Genomic DNA, 14,850 nt, shown 5'->3' with positions numbered 1-14,850 from the left:
ATGTAATCTTGTCCCATCATTTCACGGCCAATAGATGAGGAAACGCTGGAAACAGTGACAGACTTTATTTTGGGAGGCTGCAAAATTTTTGCAAGTGGTGACTGCAGCCATGAAATTAAAAGACTCTTGTTCCTTGGATGAAAAGCTATGATCAACATAGACAGCATATTAAAAACAGAGACATTACTTTGCCAACAAAGGTCTGTCCAGTCAAAATCTATGGTTTTTCCAGTAGCCATCTATGTATGCGAGAGTATAAAGAAAACTGAGTGTCGAAGAACTGATGCTTTTGAACTCGTGTTGGAGAAGACTCTTGAGAGCCCTTGGACTGCAAGGAGATCCACCAAGTCTGTCCTAAAGGAAATCAACCCTGCATATTCATTGGAAGGACTGATGCTGAAGCTGAAACTGCAATACTTTGGCCACCTGATGCAAAGAACTGACTCACTAGAGAAGACTCTGATGCTGGAATAATTTATAATAGATGTTAAATCTATTACATATATATATGTATGTCATAGACTTGTTAAAGAAAAAAATATTCAATGACGCCTGTTAAACGTGATAAGGCAGAGTTTATTCAGTACCACTGCAATAGTATAGGGGACAATGCAATGGGATTTTACAGTGGGTACAGTGGGGGAGGGAGATTGGGCTCAACTCTAAATACAGCATAAGCTAGTGGGTATTTAGAGCCAAGGAGCAGGTTGCAGATGGAGGTCAGCAGATAGCAAAACTATTAAGAAGAAACCCCAGAGCTAAGGGGGATTCTAGCTAAACTGAAATACCAGGATTCTTGTCTGGGACAGACTAAGGTGATTAGACATTGTCTGGTAGATGAGTAATATGATCAGATATCAAAATCAGATATGGAGGGTGAGGGTTCTGATTAAACTGACTTGGCAGGGTTCATGCTGAAACTGGATTTTACATGAAAGTGAAGAGTTCTGCCTAGGGGAAGGTTCAAGAGCCTGACTAAAGTTTAGGCAAGCAAAGAATCTTTTGTTATACTTCATATACACGACATATATAGGAACATTACATTTTGTTTCATTTGATTGTCATGTCAAGTGTATTAAATGATGCAAGTGAAATGAGCTAAAGGATTATATAGTGGTATTAATGAATGATTAAGATCTCTAAAACATTAAGAAAGTCTAAGAGAATCAAATTAAAAATTGATTTTAAAGGATAATTAATTTGTATCTATCAATAGGGAAAATTTTATCTCTCATTCATTCTACAATATAGTGCAACATCTTTACTTATTATATATTCAGCAGATTGTGTATTCCTTGCTGAGAACAAACAGGGATACCTACAGTAGCTATTTACTGAACAATTTTTAAATGTTACATAAATTCATAAATTGATATAACTATTTATGGTGTTACAATTCCAGCCTCATGATTTACAAAAAAAAAATATATATATATATATATATATATATATATATGTGGCGAAACCTCATCATTAAAAATTTGTGATATCCTTATTTTGTTAGGAAAAATTCCTTTAATAACACTTTCATTTTAGCCTTAGATTTTTAAGCAGTTTAAGATAAGAAAACACCACAGGGATCAACTAGTTATTTATAAAAATATGTAATAGGCCATTTTGTGAATAAATAGCACCAGACATTGGTGTAATTTTAGCTAAAAAACTGCAAGTCATGTTTAATGTGTAATTAGCAAATCTAAATCTAGAAAAGGAGGCTATTATGGAAGTTAATAGTAAATTATATCACTCTGCACATCAGTATAGCATTAAAATTTGCCATTAAGAAATGGATTTGATCTGTGACTATATATTTCTCACTTTTTCTGTAGGTGTCATAGAAAATCTTATAATTTTCTTTTCTTTTTTATTTTTATTATTATTAATTTATTTTTTAAATTAATTAATTTATTTTTTCATTTTATTTTATTTTCTTTATTTTTTCAAAAACAATATTAGGAATCTTTATTTAAAAACAACTTTAACTTAAAATGGAGTAACTTTGGTTTTATGAGCAGCAAGCAAAGTACAGAAGCAAAAATGCATTACATGAGCATTAAGTTCTACATTAGGTCACAGAGTCTAATCTGAAATCACACCCATAATATCATTTTTCAGGATATCTGGGAAATAGTTAATTCCCAGGATGTCTGAACCATCAGTTCAGTTCAGTCGCTCAGTTGTGTCCGACTCTTAGCGACCCCATGAACCACAACACGAAAGGCCTCCCTGTCCATCACCAACTCCCAGAGTTCACTCAAACTCATCTCCATAGAGTCGGTGATGCCATCCAGCCATCTCATTCTCTGTCGTCCCTGTCTCCTCCTACCCCCAATCGCTCCCAGCATCAGAGTGTTTTCCAGTGAGTCAACTCGTCACATGAGGTGGCCAAAGGATTGGAGCTTCAGCTTTAGCATCAGTCCTTCCAATGAACACCCAGGATTGATCTCCTTTAGAATGGACTGGTTGGATCTCCTTGCAGTCCAAGGGACTCTCAAGAGTCTTCTCCAGCACCAGTTCAAAAGCATCAATTCTTCAGTGATCAGCTTCCTTCACAATCCAACTCTCACATCCATACATGACCACAGGAAAAACCATAGCCTTGACTAGACGGACCTTGCTTGGCAAAGTAATGTCTCTGCTTTTTAATATGCTATCTAGGCTGGTCATAACTTTCCTTCCAAGGAGTAAGCGTCTTTTAATTTCATGGCTGCAATCTGCATCTGCAGTGATTTTGGAGCCCAAAAAAAAAAGTCTTACATGGTTTCCACTGTTTCCCCATCTATTTCCCATGAAGGGACGGGACCAGATGCCATGATCTTTGTTTTCTGAATGTTGAGCTTCAAGCCAACATTTCACTCTCCTCTTTCACTTTCATCAAGAGGCCTTTGAGTTCCTCTTCACTTTCTGCCATAAGGGTGGTGTCATCTGCATATCTGAGGTTATTGATATTTCTCCCAGCAATCTTGATTCCAGCTTGTGCTTCTTCCGGCCCAGCATTCCTCATGATGTACTCTGCATATAAGTTAAATAAGCAGGGTGACAATATACAACCTTGACGTACTCCTTTTCCTGTTTGGAACCAGTCTGTTGTTCCATGTCCAGTTCTAACTGTTGCTTCCTGACCTGCATACAGGTTTCTCAAGAGGCAGGTCAGGTGGTCTGGGATTCCCATCTCTTTCAGAATGTTCCACAGTTTATTGTGATCCACACAGTCAAAGGCCTTGGCATAGTCAATGAAGCAGAAATAGATGTTTTTCTGGAACTCTCTTGCTTTCTCCATGATCCAGCGGATGTTGGTAATTTGATCTCTGGTGCCTCTGCCTTTTCTAAAACCTGCTTGAACGTCTGGAACTTCACGATTCACATATTGCTGAAGCCTAGCTTGGAGAATTTTGAGCATGAATTTACTAGCGTGGGAGATGAGTGCAATTGTGTGGTAGTTTGAGCATTCTTTGGCATCGCCTTTCTTCGGGATTGGAATGAAGACTGACCTTTTCCAGTTCTGTGGCCATTGCTGAGTTTTCCAAATTTGCTGGCATATTGAGTGCAGTACTTTCACAGCATCATCTTTCAGGATTTGAAATAGCTCAACTGGAATTCCATCACCTCCACTAGCTTTGTTCATAGTGATGCTCTCTAAGGCCCACTTGACTTCACATTCCAAGATGTCTGGCTCCAGGTGAGTGATCACGCCATCGTGATTATCTTCGTCGTGAAGATCTTTTTTGTACAATTCTTCTGTGTATTCTTGCCACCTCTTCTTCATATCTTCTGCTTCTGTTAGGTCCATACCATTTCAGTCCTTTATCGAGCCCATCTTTGCATAAAATGTTCCCTTGATATCTGTAATTTTCTTGAAGAGATCTCTTGTTTTTCCTATTCTGTTGTTTTCCTCTATTTCTTTGCATTGATCGCTGAGGAAGGCTTTCTTATCTCTCCTTGCTATTCTTTGGAACTCTGCATTCAGATGCTTATATCTTTCCTTTCCTCCTTTGCTTTTCGCTTCTCTTCTTTTCACAGCTATTTGTAAGGCCTCCTCAGACAGCCATTTTGCTTTTTTGCATTTCTTTTCCATGGGGATGGTCTTGGTCCCTGTCTCCCATACAATGTCACGAACCTCCGTCCAGAGTTCATCAGGCACTCTATCTATCAGATCTAGACCCTTAAATCTATTTCTTACTTCCACTGTATAATCATAAGGGATTTGATTGAGGTCATATCTGAATGGTCTAGTGGTTTTCCCTACTTTCTTCAATTCAAGTCTGAATTTGGCAATAAGGAGTTCATGATCTGAGCCATAGTCAGCTCCTGGTCTTGTTTTTGCTAACTGTATACAGCTTCTTCATCTTTGGCTGCAAAGAATATAATCAATCTGATTTCGGTGTTGACCATCTGGTGATGTCCATGTGTAGAGTCTTCTCTTGTGTTGTTGGAAGAGGGTGTTTGCTATGACCAGTGCGTTCTCTTGACAAAGCTGTATTAGTCTTTGCCCTGCTTCTTTCCATGCTCCAAGGCCAAATTTGCTGTTACTCCAGGAGTTTCTTGACTTCCTATTTTTGCATGCTAGTCCCCTATAATGAAAAGGACATCTTTTTTGAGACGCCGGCTCTGGCGGCAGCGCAGACGCGAGAGACGCGGGCTCCAGTGGTGCAGATGCGCTCGTGCAGAATCGTGGCTGAGAGGAGCTACCCCACGCCCAAGGTCAGGGCGGTGCCCGAGAGGAGCTGTCCCACATCCAAGATGTGGTGGCTGCGTGGGCAGAGGAGGGCAGAGAGGAACTGCTCCACATTCAAGGTCAGGAGGGGCGGCCTTGAGGAGATACCCCTCGTCCAAGGTAAGGTACAGCGGCTGCACTGGAGCAGCTGTGAAGAGATACTCCACGACCAAGGTAAGTGAAACCCAAATAGGAGGGTAGGTGTTGGGAGGGGGCATTAGAGGACAGACACATTGAAATCATAATCACAAAAAACTAGTTGATCTGATCATATGGACCACAGCCCTGTCTAACTCAGTGAAGCTAAGCCATGCCGTGTGGGGCCACCCAAGACGGACAGGTCATGGTGGTGAGGTCTGGCAGAATGTGGTCCACTGAAGAAGGGAATGGCAAACCACTTCAGTATACTTGCCTTGAAAACCCCATGAACAGTATCAAAAGGCAAAATGATAGGATAGTGAATGAGGAATTCCCTAGGTCGGTAGGTGCCCAGTATGCTACTGGAGATCAGTGGAGAAATAACTCCAGAAAGAATGAAGGGATGGAGCCAAAGCAAAACAAATACCCAGTTGTGGATGTGACTGATGCTAGAAGCAAGGTCCGATGCTGTAAAGAGCAATATTGCATAGGAACCTGGAATGTTAGGTCCATGAATCAAGGCAAGTTGGAAGTGGTCAAACAGGAGATGGCAAGAGTGAACGTCGCCATACTAGGAATCAGTGAACTAAAATGGACTGGAATGGGTGAATTTAACTCAGATGACCATTATATCTACTACTGTGGGCAGGAATCCCTTAGAAGAAATGGAGTAGCCATCATGGTCAACAAAAGAGTCTGAAATGCAGTACTTGGATGCAGTCTTAAAAATGACAGAATGATTTCTGTTCGTTTCCAAGGCAAGCCATTCAGTATCACAGTGGTCCAAGTCTATGCCCCAACTAGTAATGCTGAAGAAGCCGAAGTTGAACAGTTCTATGAAGACCTACAGGACCTTTTAGAAATAACACCCAAAAAAGATGTCTGAACCATAGTTACTCTATTTTGACTTTTAATTGTAAAAAAAAAAAAATTTTTTTTTAATAGCCAAAGCAGATTTCACCATTAATGACATCAGTGTTTTTCTAGGTATGAGAAGATGCAAGAATTGGAACTCATAAAACCTTTTTCTGAGAAGATCTAACTATCTGAAGGCCTGTCCTGCCAGTTTTTTTTTTTTTTTTTCCAGAGCACAGAGTGCCTCATTCCTGATTTTCACCCTGAACTTCTTTCAGGGGGTGTTGAAGGTCAGCAGCTTGCAATGGTCATGGTGTAATCTTTGTAGAGGCAGCTGACAAGTACCAACTTCCAGTCAGCAGGGTCCCTTCATAGCCACATATCTGATCATGTATTTGGAGGCTAATTACTTTACATTATTGTATTGGTTTTGCTATACATTGACATGAGTCTGCCCCGGGTGTACATATGTTCCCCATCTTGAACCCCCCTCCCACATATTTTATTGAAGTATAGTTGACTTACAATGTTTCAGGTGCACAGCAAAGTGATTCAGTTATACAAATACACTTATTATTTTTGGAATTATTTTCCATCATAAGCTATTATGAGATATTGACTCTAGTTCCCTATGCAATACAGTAAACCTTTGTTGCTTGTTGTATATCTAATTTTTGATTAGAAATCTAGCATTCTATTCATATTAAGTTAACAAGTAGAATCAAAATGTCATAATTTTTTAGTTAGGCAAAAATTCATGTTTTCTGAAATATATGTTTTATTATTATTTATATAATATATGTATATAAAAACCTTTCCACTACACTTGGTAAAGGCCTGAGAAAGAATATAAAAAAAAGAGAGAGAGATGGAGAAATAACATAAACTAAATGAAATGGGAGCACTGAGAATGAAATAGAAAAAGTGAAATCAACTAGATAAAAGTAAAAGATCTTTATATAGTCATTGTTTTTAAACAATACAGCTCATTAGAAACATCTATAACTCTAGAGAAAGAAAAAAAGCAATATCTATTTTTCAAAACATTTCAAGATAATTCTGATATGGATCTGGATTTTAAAATGTGATTATGGGTTTTTCTATTTGATCCTAGTTTTGGTAATATAGAATTCTATTACTTTTCTGTTGACCAATCATGATACAATGGTATTAAGTGAGTAATAGTTATAAAATTACAATAGTAGAAGATGTTTATCAGTTTTCACAATCAAAAGCCAGACAAAAAAATAAATGATAATTACAATTGCAAACCATAATAGGAACATGATTACCTTAACAAAATAAAATAATTACATACAATTTGGGGGGTAAAGCAGAGTGATGTGGTAGGTGGAAGTGCATACGTGCACATGTTTTCAGCCACCCAGTCAGTCTATGTCTTTTGGTTCCATTTACATTTAAGGTAATTATCGATATGTATGATCCTATTATAATTTTCTGAATTGTTTTAGGTTTATTTTCTGTAGGTATTTATCTTCTCTTGTGTTTCCTGCCTAGAGAAGTTTCTTTATCTTTTATTGCAAAGCTGGTTTGGTGGTGCTGAATTCTCTTCACTTTTGCTTGTCTGGAAAGCTTTTGATTTCTCCATCAGTTCTGAAGGAGAGTCTTGCTGGGTAGAGTATTCTTTGTTGTAGGGTCTTCCCTTTCATCAGTTTAAATATATCATGCCACACCCTTCAGACTTGTAGAGTTTTTGTTGAGAAATCAGCTGATAGCCTGATGGGAGTTCCCTTGTATATTATGTGTCATTTTTCCCTTGTTGCTTTTAATATTTTATCTCTGTCTCAATTTTTGTCAGTTTAATTACTATGTGTCTCAGTGTGTTTTTCTTGGGTTAATTCTTCCTGGGACTTTCTGTGCTTCCTGTACTTGGTTGACTATTTCCTTTCCCATGTTTGGGAGGTTTTCAGCTGCTATGTCTTTAATTATTTTCTCAGATCATTTCCCTTTCTTTTCTCCTATGGGACCCTTATAATGCAAATGTAGTATATTTAATGTTGTCCCAGAGGTCTCTTATGCTGTCTTCATTTCTTTTCATTCTTTTTTCTGTTTTGTGGCAGTGATTTCCACCATTCTGTCTTCCAGGTCATTTATCCATTCTTCTGCCTCAGTTGTTCTGCTGTTGATTCCTTCTAGTGTATTGTTCATCTCTGTTTGTTTGTTCTTTAGTTCTTTAGGTAGGCTTTGGTAAACATTTTTTGCATCTTCTCAATCTTTGCTTCCATTCTTTCCCCAAGATCTTGTATCATCTTAACTATCGTTATTTGGAATTCTTTTTCTGAAAGGTTGCCTATATCCACTTCATTTAGTTGCTTTTTTGGAATCTTATCTTGTCCCTTCATCTGGGACATGATTTTCTGCTTTTTTCATTGTGATTAACTGTCTGTAATAAGGTTTTTGTTCTAGCCCCTGTGAGACTGTGCTTCATCTTGTGTCTTCTGTCTTCGTTCTGATGGATGAGGCTAAGAGGCTTGTGGAAGCTTCTTGATGGGAAGGACTTGCTCTGGGTCTTGCTCTGGTGGTCAGGGTCTTGTTCAGTTAAGTTTTAATCCAATTAACCTGCTGATGGGTAGGGTTGCACTCCCTTCATGTTAGTTATTTGGCCTAAGGTGACCCAGCCCTGGGGTCTCCAGGGCTCTATGGTAAGGGTTAGTGGCAAACTGCAAGAGGGTTTACTCAAGGGGGAAACTTCCAGTGCCCCCATCCCTGTGGTGAGCCCCTCTCACCTCCACAAGAGGCCTTCCAACACTAGCAGGTAGTTTGGGTTGTCTTATGTGGGGTCAAATTCTCCTCTCCTCTGGGTCTTGGTCGATGCATATATATATATATATTTTTGCCCTCCTAAACTGAGTCTCTGCTTCCCTTAGTCCTCTGGAAGGCCTGTAATCAAATCCTGTTTTCCCTCAAGGCCACATTCCCAGGAAGTCCCAATCCCTTCATCAGATCCTAGAACTGGGAAGCCTGATGTGAGGTTCAGAACCTTGACAGTGGTGCAAGAACTTCTTTGGTATTATTCTCTTGTCAGTGAGTCACCCACCTGGCAGGTATGGGATTTTATCATGATTGTGCCCCTCCTACAGTCTCTCTGTAGCTTCTGCTTTGTGTTTGGACATGGGGTATCTTTTTTTTGTGGGTTTCAGCATCCTCCTGCTGATGGTTGTTCAATAGCTAGTTGCAATTTTGAGGCTCTCACAGGAAGAGATGAGCCCATGTCTTTCTACTCTGCCATCTTGAACCAGAAGCCTATGGCTCTCTTTATTGCAGTGTTCTATTAGCCAAGTGCTATTAAAGTATATGTGAACAAGCTTACTATATTGAAAAACCATGATTAAATCTTTAATTCACTCAATAGTTATTTACATCACTTGGGACATTCTTCTATAGGAAATTCCAAGCAGACTATGAGGGGGAAAGTGATCAAAGATGTGTCATTAACAGTGGCCAATATTGCCTCTCATTAACTATTTGATACAGCTATTTCAAGTTTTTTGCTATGGAAGAACAGGGTCAAGGGAATACATACTTGAGAAATGGATTTGAATTCATCATCTCAAGTTTCCTTAGTCTCTCAAACAAAAATTTAAGTCAAATTTACAATATATTATTGGGTTCTGAATACTGTCAAATAATACATGTGTTGTGTAGTGTTATACAATTTATATTTTATTTTTAAACACATTAAACATTTATTTCATTGCACGTTATACTATAGGAATTCCCAGGTAGATCAGTTGGTAAACAATCTGCCTACAGTGTAGGAGACCTGGATTCAATCTCTGGGTTGGGAAGTTCCCTTGGAGAAGGAATGGCAACCCACTCCAGTATTCTTGCCTGGAAAATACCATGGACAGAGGAGCCTGGCCAGCTACAGTCCACAGGGTCGCAAGATTCAGACATGACTTAGTGACTAAATCACATGTTATACTATAGGCATTTACATAGTTTAAAACTAAATTATTATTTCAGAAACTAAACTAAGAAATTCACTATATTTACAAAAAATCTCATTTGATGCTTCTCATGAAAATTTTTTAGTGTCTATGTTAGGGTGAAGTATGGCTTACCCCATACATAGATGAAGAAAATTTGGTTTAAATATTGTTTTCTTGAAACACTTTCATGGATTTGAGTCTACGAGATATTGCTAGAACATGATGCAAGATAAACAACCTAAAATTATGTATGACTTACAACATCAGACCGTTATTTCTTTGTGTCACCTGTGTCTGCTATTACTTTGTTTTCAGATGCAGTCTCACATTAGTCCTGCAAAAAATATATTCACAGTTTGCTGCCTCAAAGGACAGAGCTTTCATGGACATGTCCTTCTCATTGCACAGGGCACAGAAACAAAATAGCAGGTGGAACCTTGAAAAGCCTTTTAAATGTCTGCTCGGATGTGGCAAACATCCCATTTGTTCATGTTTCATTGGCTAAAGTCAGATGGTTATGCAAAAGAAGTGACTGAAGTCAGTGGGGCCTGCAGACTATAATCTGTCAACAAAGAAAGAAAAGTGAACAATTCAGGACAATAATATGATCAATGGTTCAGAAATTCATAAACATATTTTCAGAAACATAGTTCCCTCCTCTTTTTTCACATTTCCATCATCTGCTCTGTCCATTATGAAGTATATACAATAAAATGATTTGGAAATCCTAGGGAAAGTTTTGACTTAGTTTTGTAAGTAATTATCCATAAAGGAATTATCTAAGAAAAATTAAAAGAAGAGACCAAGCAAATTTCAGAGTATAGTAAAGTATAAATTCAGAGAAAGAAAAATTAGTTTGTCTGCAGAAGGAAGCTGCTGCCTCAAGAAAGTAGTGATTGAAATAAATCTTAAGAAATTATATCATTTTTATTGAAGAAATAAGAAAGACATTTAAGAGAAGAAATTAGAGGACATTTAGATGCAAAAAAAAAAAAAGGTTATGCACATAGCTGAAATGAACTTGGTAGACAGAAAAGTTTTATGGAGAATTAACTCAGAGAAGATTTCTATTGTATAATTAAGAAATGTAATTGGGTGAGTAAGGTAAAAATCAGTTACTACAAAACCTTCAAATAAAGACGAAAATTGTAAATAACAACAACAACCTTGTAACTTTCACTAAATAGAATTGAGAAGCCAGAAGGTGTAGCTCTCATACCTTGCAAAGATAGCAGAACAGGAAGAAAGACTCCTTTCAGGAAAAGGATTCAGCCAATAAGAAGCCATGGACTCTATTTACTATAGTCCTCCCAACTTCTTTTTCCTCTCTATGAAAGCATTCTCCCACTGCTTTGTGGAAACTTGCACGTGGCTTGTCATTGTTGCAGAACATGAATTGTAAATTCTCTTCTGGTCTTGAGGGCTTCCCTGGTGGCTCAGATGCTAAAGAATCTGCCTGCAATGCAGAAGACCTCTGTTCCATCCCTGGGTTGAAAAGATCGCCTGGAGGAGGGCGATCTCAAACTGGAATGGCAACTCATTCCAGTTTTCTTACCTGGGGAATCCCCATGGACGATGCAGCCTGGTGGGCTATAGTTCATGGAGTCTCAAAGAGTCGGTCATGACTAAGCAACTAAGCACACTGTTTGGGCTTCTCAGGTGGTTTAAGTGGTAAAGAACCCGCCTGCTAATGCAGGAGATATAAGAGATGCAAGTTCGATCCCTGGTTCAGGAAGATCCCCTGGAGCAGGCCTAGAGAATCCCATGGACTGAGGAACCTGTGGGCTACAATCCATAGGGTCTCAAAGAGTCAGACATGACTAAAGCCACTTAGTACACATGCACGCTGGTCTTGAATAAACTCATCTTTGCTCCAGAAGTATCTGGCAGTGTATTTGTTTTAGGTCAGCAAAATTATGTAACAATTCTTAGGTAAGCTTCCTTCTGAAAATTATGACCAAAATTATGAGATGATTTACAGCATCACAACTATTTTATTATGTTTATATTTTTAAAGATTGTTATTATTTATAACAGCTGTAGGAAACCTCTCTCTCCATTCTATGTAAAGTATTTTATGGAGAATCTGCTTCTGCAAATAGAATTATGGTTTTCTCTTGCTAAATGCCCAGGAGTGGGATTTTTGTATTATATGGTAGTTCTATTTCCATTTTGTTTTTTAAAGGAACTTCCATAGTGTTCTCCACAGTGGTTATATTAGTTCACATTTCCACCAACAGTGTAGGAGGATTCCCTTTTCTCCACAACCTCTGTAGCATTTATTGTTTGTAGATTTTTTGATGTTGGCTATTCTAACAGGTATGAGGTTACATCTCATTGTGGTTTTGATTTGTACTTCCTTGGTGATTAGTGATGCTGGGGTCTTTTAATGTGCCTATTGCCAATCTATGTGCCTTCTTTGGAAAAATATCTACTCAGGTTCTCTGTCCATTTTTTAAAATGATTTTTTGATGCTGAGTTATAGGCATTCTTTGTATATTTTTAATATTAACATCTTATCAGCTGTATCAGAATATGTAAATATCTTATCCCATTCAGTAGGTGGCCTTTTTGTTTGTTGATACTTTCCTTTGCTGTGCAAAATATGTTTAGTTTGATTTAGTCCCATTTGTTAATTTTTGCTTTTGATTCCCTCACCTGAGGAGACATATCAAAAAATATATATACTAAGATTCAAGACAAAGAGAATACTGCCAAGGTTTTTAATTAGAAGTTTTATGCTTTAAGGTCTTAAGTTTTTACTTCATTTTGAATTTATTTTTGTGCATGGTGAGAGAGAGCAGTCCAGTTTGATTATTTAGAATGTAGTTAAGCACTTTTTCCTATACCATTTGTAGAAGACACTCTCTTTTTCTTATTGTATATTCTTGTTTCCTTTGTTTTAGATTTAATTTCCCATGAAAGTGTGGGTTCATTTCTGGGCTCTGTAGTCTGTTCCATTCCTCTATGTGTCTGTTTTTGTGCCAGAACAATACATACTGTTCTGGCAATCATAGCTTTTTAGTGTATTTTGAAAATCAGGGCACAAGATACCTCCAACTTTGTTCTTCTTTCTCAAGATAGTTTTGACTATTTGGATTCTTATGTCTTTCCATACAAATTTTAGAATTATTTATTCAAGTTCTGTAAAAATTGCTATTGGTATTTTGATAGGGATTATATTGAATCTGTAGATTGCTTTGGGTAGATCTGTAATTTTTACAATACTAATTATCCTAATCCATGATCACAGTATATATTTCCATCTATTTGTGCCATTTTCAATTTCTTTCATCAATGTCATATACCTAGAGATCTTTTTCCTCCTTCAATTCGTTTAGTTCAGTTGCTCAGTTGTGTCCAACTCTTTGTGACCCCATAAATCACAGTACGCCAGGTCTCCCTATCCATCACCAACACCCAGAGTTCACTCAAACTCATGTCCATCGAGTCAGTGATGCCATCCAACCATCTCATTCTCTGTCGTCCCCGTCTCCTCCCACCCCCAATTCCTCCCAGCATCAGAGTCTTTTCCAGTGAGTCAACTCGTCGCATGAGGTGGCCAAAGTATTGGAGTTTCAGTTTTAGCATCAGTCCTTCCAATGAACACCCAGGATTGATCTCCTTTAGAACGGACTGGTTGGATCTCCTTGCAGTCCAAGGGACTCTCAAGAGTCTTTTCCAACACCACAGTTCAAAAGCATCAATTCTTCGGCAATCAGCTTTCTTCACAGTCCAACTCTCACATCCATACATGACCACGGGAAAAACCATAGCTTTGACTAGACGGGCCTTGGTTCGCGAAGTAATGTCTCTGCTTTTTAATATGCTATCTAGGTTGGTCATAACTTTCCTTCCAAGGAGTAAGCATCTTTTAATTTCCTGGCTGCAATCAGCATCTGCAGTGATTTTGGAGCCCAAAAAAATAAAGTCTGACACTGCTTCCACTGTTTCCCCATCTATTTCCCATGAGGTGATGGGACCAGATGCAATGATCTTCGTTTTCTGAATGTTGAACTTCAAGCCAAACTTTTCACTCTCCTCTTTTACTTTCATCAAGAGGCCTTTGAGTTCCTCTTCACTTTCTGCCATAAGGGTGGTGTCATCTGCATATCTGAGGTTATTGATATTTCTCCCAGCAATCTTGATTCCAGCTTGTGCTTCTTCCGGCCCAGCGTTCCTCATGATGTACTCTGCATATAAGGTAAATAAGCAGGGTGACAATATAAAACCTTGACACACTCCTTTTCCTATTTGGAACCAGTCTGTTGTTCCATGTCCAGTTCTAACTGTTTCTTCCTTACCTGCATACAGGTTTCTCAAGAGGCAGGTCAGGTGGTCTGGGATTCCCATCTCTTTCAGAATGTTCCACAGTTTATTGTGATCCACACAGTCAAAAGCTTTGGCATAGTCAGTGAAGCAGAAATAGATGTTTTTCTGTAACTCTCGCTTTCTCCATGATCCAGCGGATGTTGGCAATTTGATCTCTGGTTCCACTGCCTTTTCTAAAACCTGTTTGAACATCTGGAAGTTCACGGTTCATATATTCCTGAAGCCTGGCTTGGAGAATTTTGAGCATGACTTTACTAGCGTGTGAGATGAGTGCAAATGTTCAGTAGTTTGAGCATTCTTTGGCATTGCCTTTCTTTGGGATTGGAATGAAGACTGACCTTTTCCAGTTCTGTGGCCACTGCTGAGTTTTCCAAATGTGCTGGCATGTTGAGTGCAGCACTTTCACAGCATCATCTTTCAGGATTTGAAATAGCTCAATTGGAATTCCATCACCTCCACTAGCTTTGTTCATAGTGATTCTCTCTAAGGCCCACTTGACTTCACATCCAAGATGTCTGGCTCCAGGTGAGTGATCACGCCATCATGATTATCTTGGTCATGAAGATTTTTTTTGTACAGTTCTTTTGTGTATTCTTGCCACCTCTTCTTAATATCTTCTGCTTCTGTTAGGTCAATACCATTTCTGTCCTTTATCGAGCCCATCTTTGCATGAAATGTTCCCTTGGAATCTCTAATTTTTGAAGAGATCTCTTGTTTTTCCTATTCTGTTGTTTTCCTCTATTTCTTTGCATTGATCGCTGAGGAAGGCTTTCTTATCTCTCCTTGCTATTCTTTGGAACTCTGCATTCAGATGCTTATATCTTTCCTTTCCTCCTTTGCTTTTCGCTTCTCTTCTTT

This window comes from Moschus berezovskii, chromosome 1 (genome assembly GCF_049115385.1).
Source record: "Moschus berezovskii isolate FMDL1 chromosome 1, NW_MosBer_1.0, whole genome shotgun sequence".
Lineage (NCBI taxonomy): Eukaryota > Metazoa > Chordata > Mammalia > Artiodactyla > Moschidae > Moschus > Moschus berezovskii.
This window is presented reverse-complemented; position numbering follows the sequence as displayed.